Consider the following 7,892-nt stretch of genomic DNA (forward strand, 5'->3'; position numbering starts at 1 on the left):
GGCCGGTCTCTCCCACCACCTGTAGTTTAGAGGGATTAGGTGGGCTTCCAATGGCTGGTAGTCCTGTGGCTGGTATTGAGAGCAGGGAACTTATAAAACGGGTTGGAGATTGGAATTGTGAGGGTTGGGATAACAGAGGTGGAATCAGGGCCATAACTTACGTATTCCAAAGTGATAACAGGGAAATTCATATAAGCGAGCTCCCGTTCCAGTTATCAGGATGTGGAGAATCCCAATGGTGATTCAAAGTATGAGATATTACGCAGTAATTTCCATGAACCACACACACACACACACACACACACACACACACACACTCACACAAGCATATGACAAGGAAAGCCAGATGCAGTACAGATTATAGAAACAGGTTACACTTTTTCTACTAAAAAGTCACGAAAGGGTGGTTTCATGACTGTTGCACTATCTATAACAGATAAAACAATTAAGATAAGGTGTTCAGACCAACATTCTAACAATAATTTCAGATTTAATTCTTTTTATAGGACCATTAAGATTAATAGGACCATTAAGTATGTATTGTGACATTTTTATCAGGACACTTTAGCACAATTTATCCACCAATTCTTATTACTGTAACATGTTTTACTTTTACTATTCCTGTATTACAATAAAAAAATATGGTGTTGTACAATGATTTTTTTTTTAATCAAAAGCAGCAAAAAGGGAGTACTACGATGATGAATAAATACTTTACAATTTAAATATTTTTTTTTTCTCTCATTGTGGTAATGTGAATATAAAAATGGCCATAGTTATTGCATTACGCTGATGAAAATTAGGGGCTAAAATGTGTGCAACTGACATGAAAATAATTTCACAACATAAAAAAAAAAATCTTAAATGGCCCTAAAATTAGGTAAATTTTCTATAGGCAAAATATAATTGGAGTAAAATAGAACCAGGACATTTTCTTGACAGGTTTCGTGAGTATCACACACACACACACACACACACACACGCGTTGGTACTCCTATCATTACGTGGACCTTCCATGGGCATAGTCGTCTGTATACTGAACAAATGATATTTTCTATCACCTAACACTCACACAACCTTTTGCATTTTTAAAATTTTATTAAAACACTTTTCTATATGTTTATTAAACCGTTTGAATTATGGAGACAATTAAGGTTTCCTCACACATTGTGAAGCCAATTTTGTCCCCATAATGTAGATCAAAAGACCACAAACTTACCTAGCTATCTAAATTGCGACACACCATAGTCTTATATTGTTTTTATATAAAACTAATTATAATTATCAGAGTAATCCTAAACCTAACCCTGAAATATATATATACATATATATATATATATATATACACACACACACACACACACACACACACACTTTCAAAATCTACGATTATTGTGATTAACTACGAAAAATTATGTGATTAATCGAAATAAAATAAAATAATCGACTGACTGCACTATTTTTTAAAATTGCGATTAATCACAAAATTTTGCGTAGTTAATCGCAATAATCGTAGATTTTGAAAGGGTTGAAATTTGACTCTAAATATACTTCTTTTCCTGTCAAAATACATTTATTTCCTTCTTAGGAAAAAAAACGAAATAATATGTAACAATATAATGTTTTATTAACATTTTCCAAACAAAGCCTTTCACAGTATAAAAGACAGAAATGCACTAAAATAGCATCAATTCAAGTAACATTAAATGTTTCCCAAAGTCTAAGTGGGAGTTTGACTAATTAAAAGAACTAGTCTCCCATAGGTTGCATATTCAATGGGCATTAAATCCCTTAAACTCTAATCCCCCACAATATTAATCAGCCGGCAGACTGCGGCTATCCACTTTGTTACAGTAATCATGAAGCCGCGTTAAGCGCCGTTTTGAACTCCACATGAAAAGTGCTTGCAGATAAAAAGGTCTCATTCTGCGTTTTGGTGATATTTAAGACATGCCGTGCTTCTGTGGTAATTAAAATGTGCCTTACCAAGGCTGAAAAATACTTGAATTCTGTCACAAGTTCCATCTAGGCTTGTTTTGTACAAAAAATAATGTTAAGAGCTCATTTCTCCATCATTTGATTATTGACACAGAAGCACTGTTGTGTGTGTTCTGGAGTGTGCGTCAGAGTAATCGCAAAGGTTCCGCCCTTCCAACAAGTGTTTATGTTGGTTTATGCTGTATTAACGGTAAATGTGTTAACCGTGATTACGTAAAATTAACACGTTAAACTTTTTACATTAATCGCATACGTTAACGCGTAAATTTTGACAGTTCTAAAATATATATAGTTTTGCATTCTTTTACAGCATTCTTTCAGAATCCTCTTTTCCATTTTGTTGGACTAAAATAAGTATTCTGAACTCCCCCAATTTGATAACATCAACCTCCCTCCTTTACTTGTAACAAAAAGCTGTGACCATGTAAGTGTAGCTGAAGCAGGATAGGGCTAAAGATCAGGCTAGATTTACAGTCCACATTCAGTTTATTATTCAATGATTCAATTTAGGTATTAATGCAGAGTAACAAAAGAACAGTTATTTGAATTATGTCAGAAAAGCTGTGCAATTTCAAAATGATTCTCTATTACTGTAGAAAATTAAGCTCTGCTATGAATATGATGAAAGGGGCATTTCCCCACCCCCTGCTCCACCTACAATGTGGTCACGCCCCTTTATAGGCGTGTTGTAACGGAGGGTTTTGCAACCTCCATCAAAGCATTAGGGGAGCATTGTTACTCTCATTATACAGGGATTACAGTCAAAGGAGAATAAAAAAGGTTCAAAATCCATTCCTAACACTGCTGAGAACTTAGAAAAGAGGCAAAGAACTTCTCAAACCTCATTCATCCTTTTAGAGAAACAGAAAAGCAGATTGACAAATAAAGGTCGCTGAACAAAGAATGCTTTGAAGAGGTTTGATTACATCATGGAAATACACCCAACAGTTTGTTTATACCTGGTTGAGAGAAGAGCAATAGTTAGTTCCTTGAAGGTTTCTTTGCACCTACTGTAAGTTCCAAATAAATTTGTGGAGGTGAGGGCATGGTCAAGCGTTTGTCTGGAAAGAGAGTAAGCGGTAAGGGTTCTCATCTGATATGAATTGCTGGTAATTGCTTGTTTCTGGGTTCACAGTGAGAGACAGGGGAAATAAAAGGGCCAGTTCCCAGAATGTGAGAGAGAGCCCAGCTGAGAAGCTGTTTGTGTGTTGGCCGCTGCTGCTGAATTGAAGCTGCACCATTACGTTTGAGCGAACGTGTTTTATTATGTATATCAATAAAAGTGACACTCCTGAGTTGGAATCGCCGTCTCCTGCTTCCTCACTTCATTGAACCGGTTACACTGGTGCCGAAAACTGGGACAAAGAGGAAGAAGGATACGCTGCCATGGAGTCATAGCCGCTGGAGGTAGTCTTCAGGTCCCTTGCCAGCATCCACCAGGCCCTCGTGGACCTACGCATGGAGCAGCAGTAGTGTTTTGAGGCGCTCCTTCTGGCCCAGGAGGATGACCGGCGGGTGCTGCAGAGCTTAGTACCCCAGGAGGGGGTGGCCGCCGTGACCCCCACAACAGTGAACCTTCACATGTTGCTCATGAAAATGGGGTCCCAAGACGATCCAGAAGCCTACCTCGAGATCTCGGAGCACACAGCCAAAGCCCTGAGATGGCCGCAGAAACAATACGCTGTACATCTTCTGCTGCTGCTGACCGGGGAAGCCCAGATCGTGGCGCAACAACTTCCGGTCACCAACCTCCCGGACTACAAGATGTTGAAGAAGTCCATCCTGCAATGGGTCGGCCACAGCCCAGTAGAACACCGCCAGCGCTTCCGCTCCTTGACACTGAGCAAGTTCGGCTGCCCGTTTGTCTTTGCTCAAGATCTCGGTGACGCCTGCCAGTGGCGGAGGCTAAGGAGGACAGCGACGCTGATGACGTCATCAACTTGGTTGTGTTGGAGCAATTCGTCTCCCGGCTGCCGGAGGGGAAGGCCGAGTGGGTCCATTGCCACCGGCGGAAGAACATCTGTCGGTGAATCCGGAGGCCGGCGTGCCCCATGCCATTGTTGTCTCTTCCCCGACTCTCTCTCTCCCCCCCTCCCTTCCTTCCGCCCTATTCTGAACATTCCCCTGAAACCGGCTCCCTGGTCTTGGGGGTTTCCTGTGCCAAAAAACCCCGTCTCTCCCCTCTCTTTATCGCAGGTGAGGGAACCTGCTGCCACAGGTGTGGGCGGGAAGCTTGGGCCGCTCTGCTGGAGTGGAGGTCCAGGTCTGAGATCAGTGCCCAGTAATGGAGGTGGGAGCCTTGATCCAGGTCCACACTCCACAGATTGCCCCCGATTGAGCAGGGATGTACCAGATACCGGTGAGTGTAAAGCGGGGTACATACTAAGCCTTGGTGGATTCAAGTTGTAATCAAACCTATATTCATCAATGCTTGGTTCAAAACAGGGCATTGGATACAAATGATCAGGTGAAGGTGAGGTGTGTGCAAAGGGATATGCATGATTATCCAGTAGTGACTGTCACGATAATGTTCCAGGGACAAAAGAATAATGTAGAGGTGATGGTTAGTCCTTGCCTCACCCATCCACTAATTTAGGGGACTAATTGGCCGGTTTTTCAATTATTATTGAAGGGATTGTGTGTGGATGGGTCCTGTGAGAAAGGGAGTCGGTGTGGGATGTGCGAAGTGCTGGCTAGGGATGGCCTGGGCAATCTACGTCTGCTCCACGTCAGGCTGATGTCGGGGAAGGGTCATTCTCTCCCTCCCTTAGGGAGTTCCCGGTAGAGGATTTTCCTCTAGAGCGGTCGCGAGACGAAACCCTGAAGCACACATTTGAAGTGATAGTGATTGATGGTCAATGTATTCAGCCGGGCATCGCACTCACATATCCATATTTATTCAATTATAAAAGATTGGTTGTATAGAGTGACACAGGACAAATACAATACAACCAGTTTTTGGCACCAAAGAGCCGTCGGGAATGTTATTCCAGGTGGCTCATCATAATCCGATGGCAGGTCACTTGGGACCGGGGAAAACACTAAGCCATCTCATGGCCCATTTCTGTTGGCCGGGCATTCACAGGGATGTTCGCCGGTGGTGTGCAGCATGCTGTGAATGTCAGCTGGTGAATCCGCCAGCCGCTCCAAAAGTGCCATTGCGCCTCCTCCCATTGATTGAGGTCCCCTTCTAACGAATTGGCATGGACCTCATTGGGCCACTAGAAAGGAAAGCAAGTGGGCATTGCTTTGTGTTAGTCCTTGTGGATTATGCAACGCGATATCTGGAAGCAGTGCCTCTGTGCAACATCTCAGCACGTAGTGTTGCAGAGGAACTCCGGATTCCAAAAGAAATCCTCACTGATCAGGACACTGCTTTTATGTCACGTACACTACGCAAACTGTATGAATTACTGGGGGTTAAATAGATTCGGACAAGTGTGTACCACCCACAAACAGACGGCTTGGTCGAACGATTGATTCAGACCTTAAAAAAATATGATTCGTAAGTTTGTGCACGAAGATGCTCGGAATTGGGTTAAGTGGCTAGAACCCCTGTTATTTTCAGTGCCTCCACGGGGTTGTCCTCATTTGAATTGTTATATGGGCGTAAGCCTGTGGTGTGTTGGACGTCATGAGGGAAAACTGGGAGGAGGGAGCTTGGCTCGCTTTTATTCGACACTGGATTTAACAAAGGGTTATTGGCAGATCCCCTTAATGCTGATGTCCCGTGAAAAAACTGCCTTCTCCACACCGTTTGATTTACACCAATTTGTGACCCTTCCGTTCAGTTTGTCTGGGGCACCGGCAACGTTTCAGCATTTTATGGACAGGGTCCTCACACTGCACACTGCATATGCCGCTGCCTATTTGGATGACATCATTATTTACAGTAATGATTGGCAATGGCACGTGCAGCATCTGGGGGCCGTTCTGAGGTTGCTGCGATGAGCGGGGCTCACTGCAAACCCGAAGAAGTGTGCAATTGGAGGTACGGTATCTGGGGTTCCACTTGGGTCACGGGTAGGTGCGGTTCCAAATTGATAAAACCATGGCGATTGCGACCTGCTCGAGACCCAAGACCAAAAAGGAGGCGAGACAGTTCCTGGGGCTGGTTATTATCGAAGGTTTGTGTCTAATTATTCGGACGTCACTAGCCCGCTGACTGATCTCACTAGAAAGGGAGCTCCAGACCCCGTCCAGTGGACGGTGCCGTGCTAACAAGCATTCACACAGGTAAAAGCTGCACTTTGTGGTGGGCTGCTTCTGCATTCCCCTGACTTCTCTCTCCCTTTTGTTTTGCAGATGGACGCATCTGACAGGGGGCTGGGTGCTGTAGTGTCCCAGGTGGTGGAGGGGGAGGAGCGCCCGGTGCTGTACATTAGTCATAAGCTCTCTATGAGAGAGACTAAGTACAGTACCATAGAGAAGGAGTGCTTGGCCATCAAGTGGGCGGTCCTCACTCTCTGCTACTATTTGTTGACGAGCATTCACCCTCTGTTCGGACCATGCCCCACTCCAGTGGCTCCACCGCATGAAGGATGCCAACGCCTGGATCACCCATTGGTATCTTGCAATCCAACTGTTTAAGTTCAAGGTGGTCCACAGCCCGGGGGCCCAGATGGCTGTCGCAGACTTCCTCTCCAGAGGGGGGGGGGTGTCAGCAGTCCGGACGGTTCCCCGGCATGAGTCGGGTGGTGGGGGTGTGTGGAGGCGAGGGCATGGTCGAGCGTTCATCTGGAAAGAAAGCAGTAAGGGTGAATTGCTGGGGACAGGGGAAATAAATGGGCAAGTCCTCAGTGTGAGAAAGAGAGAGAGCCCAGCTGAGAAGCTGTTTGTGTGTTGGCCACTGCCGTTGAATTGAAGCTGCACCGTTACGCTTGAACGAACGTGATTTATTTTGTGTATCAATAAATGTGACATACCGGAGTTGGAATCATCGTCTCCCGCTCCCTCATTTCATTGAACCCATTACAACATTATTGATAGAAATGTGTAATTTTTGCGCCGCAAGCATTCCAAAGCACAAAAAAAATATACGTTTTCTAACAGGTTTCCCCAAATAGAGCCACAGTGTTTAAACTTTTCAGGAAAATCAACCTAAGAATGGCTTACTTATAGTTACTTTATGTTAAGTTGGGATAGGAGAAAGTACTTTCATGTTGAAAAAAATATACACTTTACCTTTAATCTATAAAAATGTTTTTTGCAATACAAAAGTTATAAATCTATACATTAGCGTGGGAAAATACATGCTGCTCTATGAAAACCTAAAACAAACCCAGTGGAGATAAAATCCCGTAGACCTACCTGAGAGATATGAAGCTAACTCTCTACTGTTGAACTATATCTGTCAGATCTTATGAGTTCCTAACTTTCCTTCCCTATTTTAAAGGCTGTAATGTGGCTATTCCACAAATGATGACATGGTGCACCATTCATTGGATACATGCTGCACTGCTTTATTTCTATATATCTTTATTTCAGAAAGATAGTGAAATCCCATATCAGGCTAGCATAATATGAACTTGCTCTAGGTAATATCCTTCCAACAGCTACATCCACACCATAGTGGACCGCTGCTAGTGAAACAAATGACCCCAGTGAATTACACTGCAAAGCTTCATCTATATCAAGGACTTCCATTGTGGGTGGCCTTTGAAGCAATGTTGTGTGCTTACATGATCCATTCTGGCACAGTTGAAGCTCATTTCAAGGAAGAATCTGATTAAAGAGGCAATACCACGGAGCACACAGACCAAGATGGATGCTGCTCGTAATGACTTCATATCAACCATCATCACTCAAGGGCCTTGGGGAGGACTTCCAGTCACCATTTAAAGAGAAAACAGTCTCTTTGCTTCTAACAGGACTGTGCCACTGACAGCTTTTAA

Source organism: Myxocyprinus asiaticus, chromosome 46 (genome assembly GCF_019703515.2).
Source record: "Myxocyprinus asiaticus isolate MX2 ecotype Aquarium Trade chromosome 46, UBuf_Myxa_2, whole genome shotgun sequence".
Lineage (NCBI taxonomy): Eukaryota > Metazoa > Chordata > Actinopteri > Cypriniformes > Catostomidae > Myxocyprinus > Myxocyprinus asiaticus.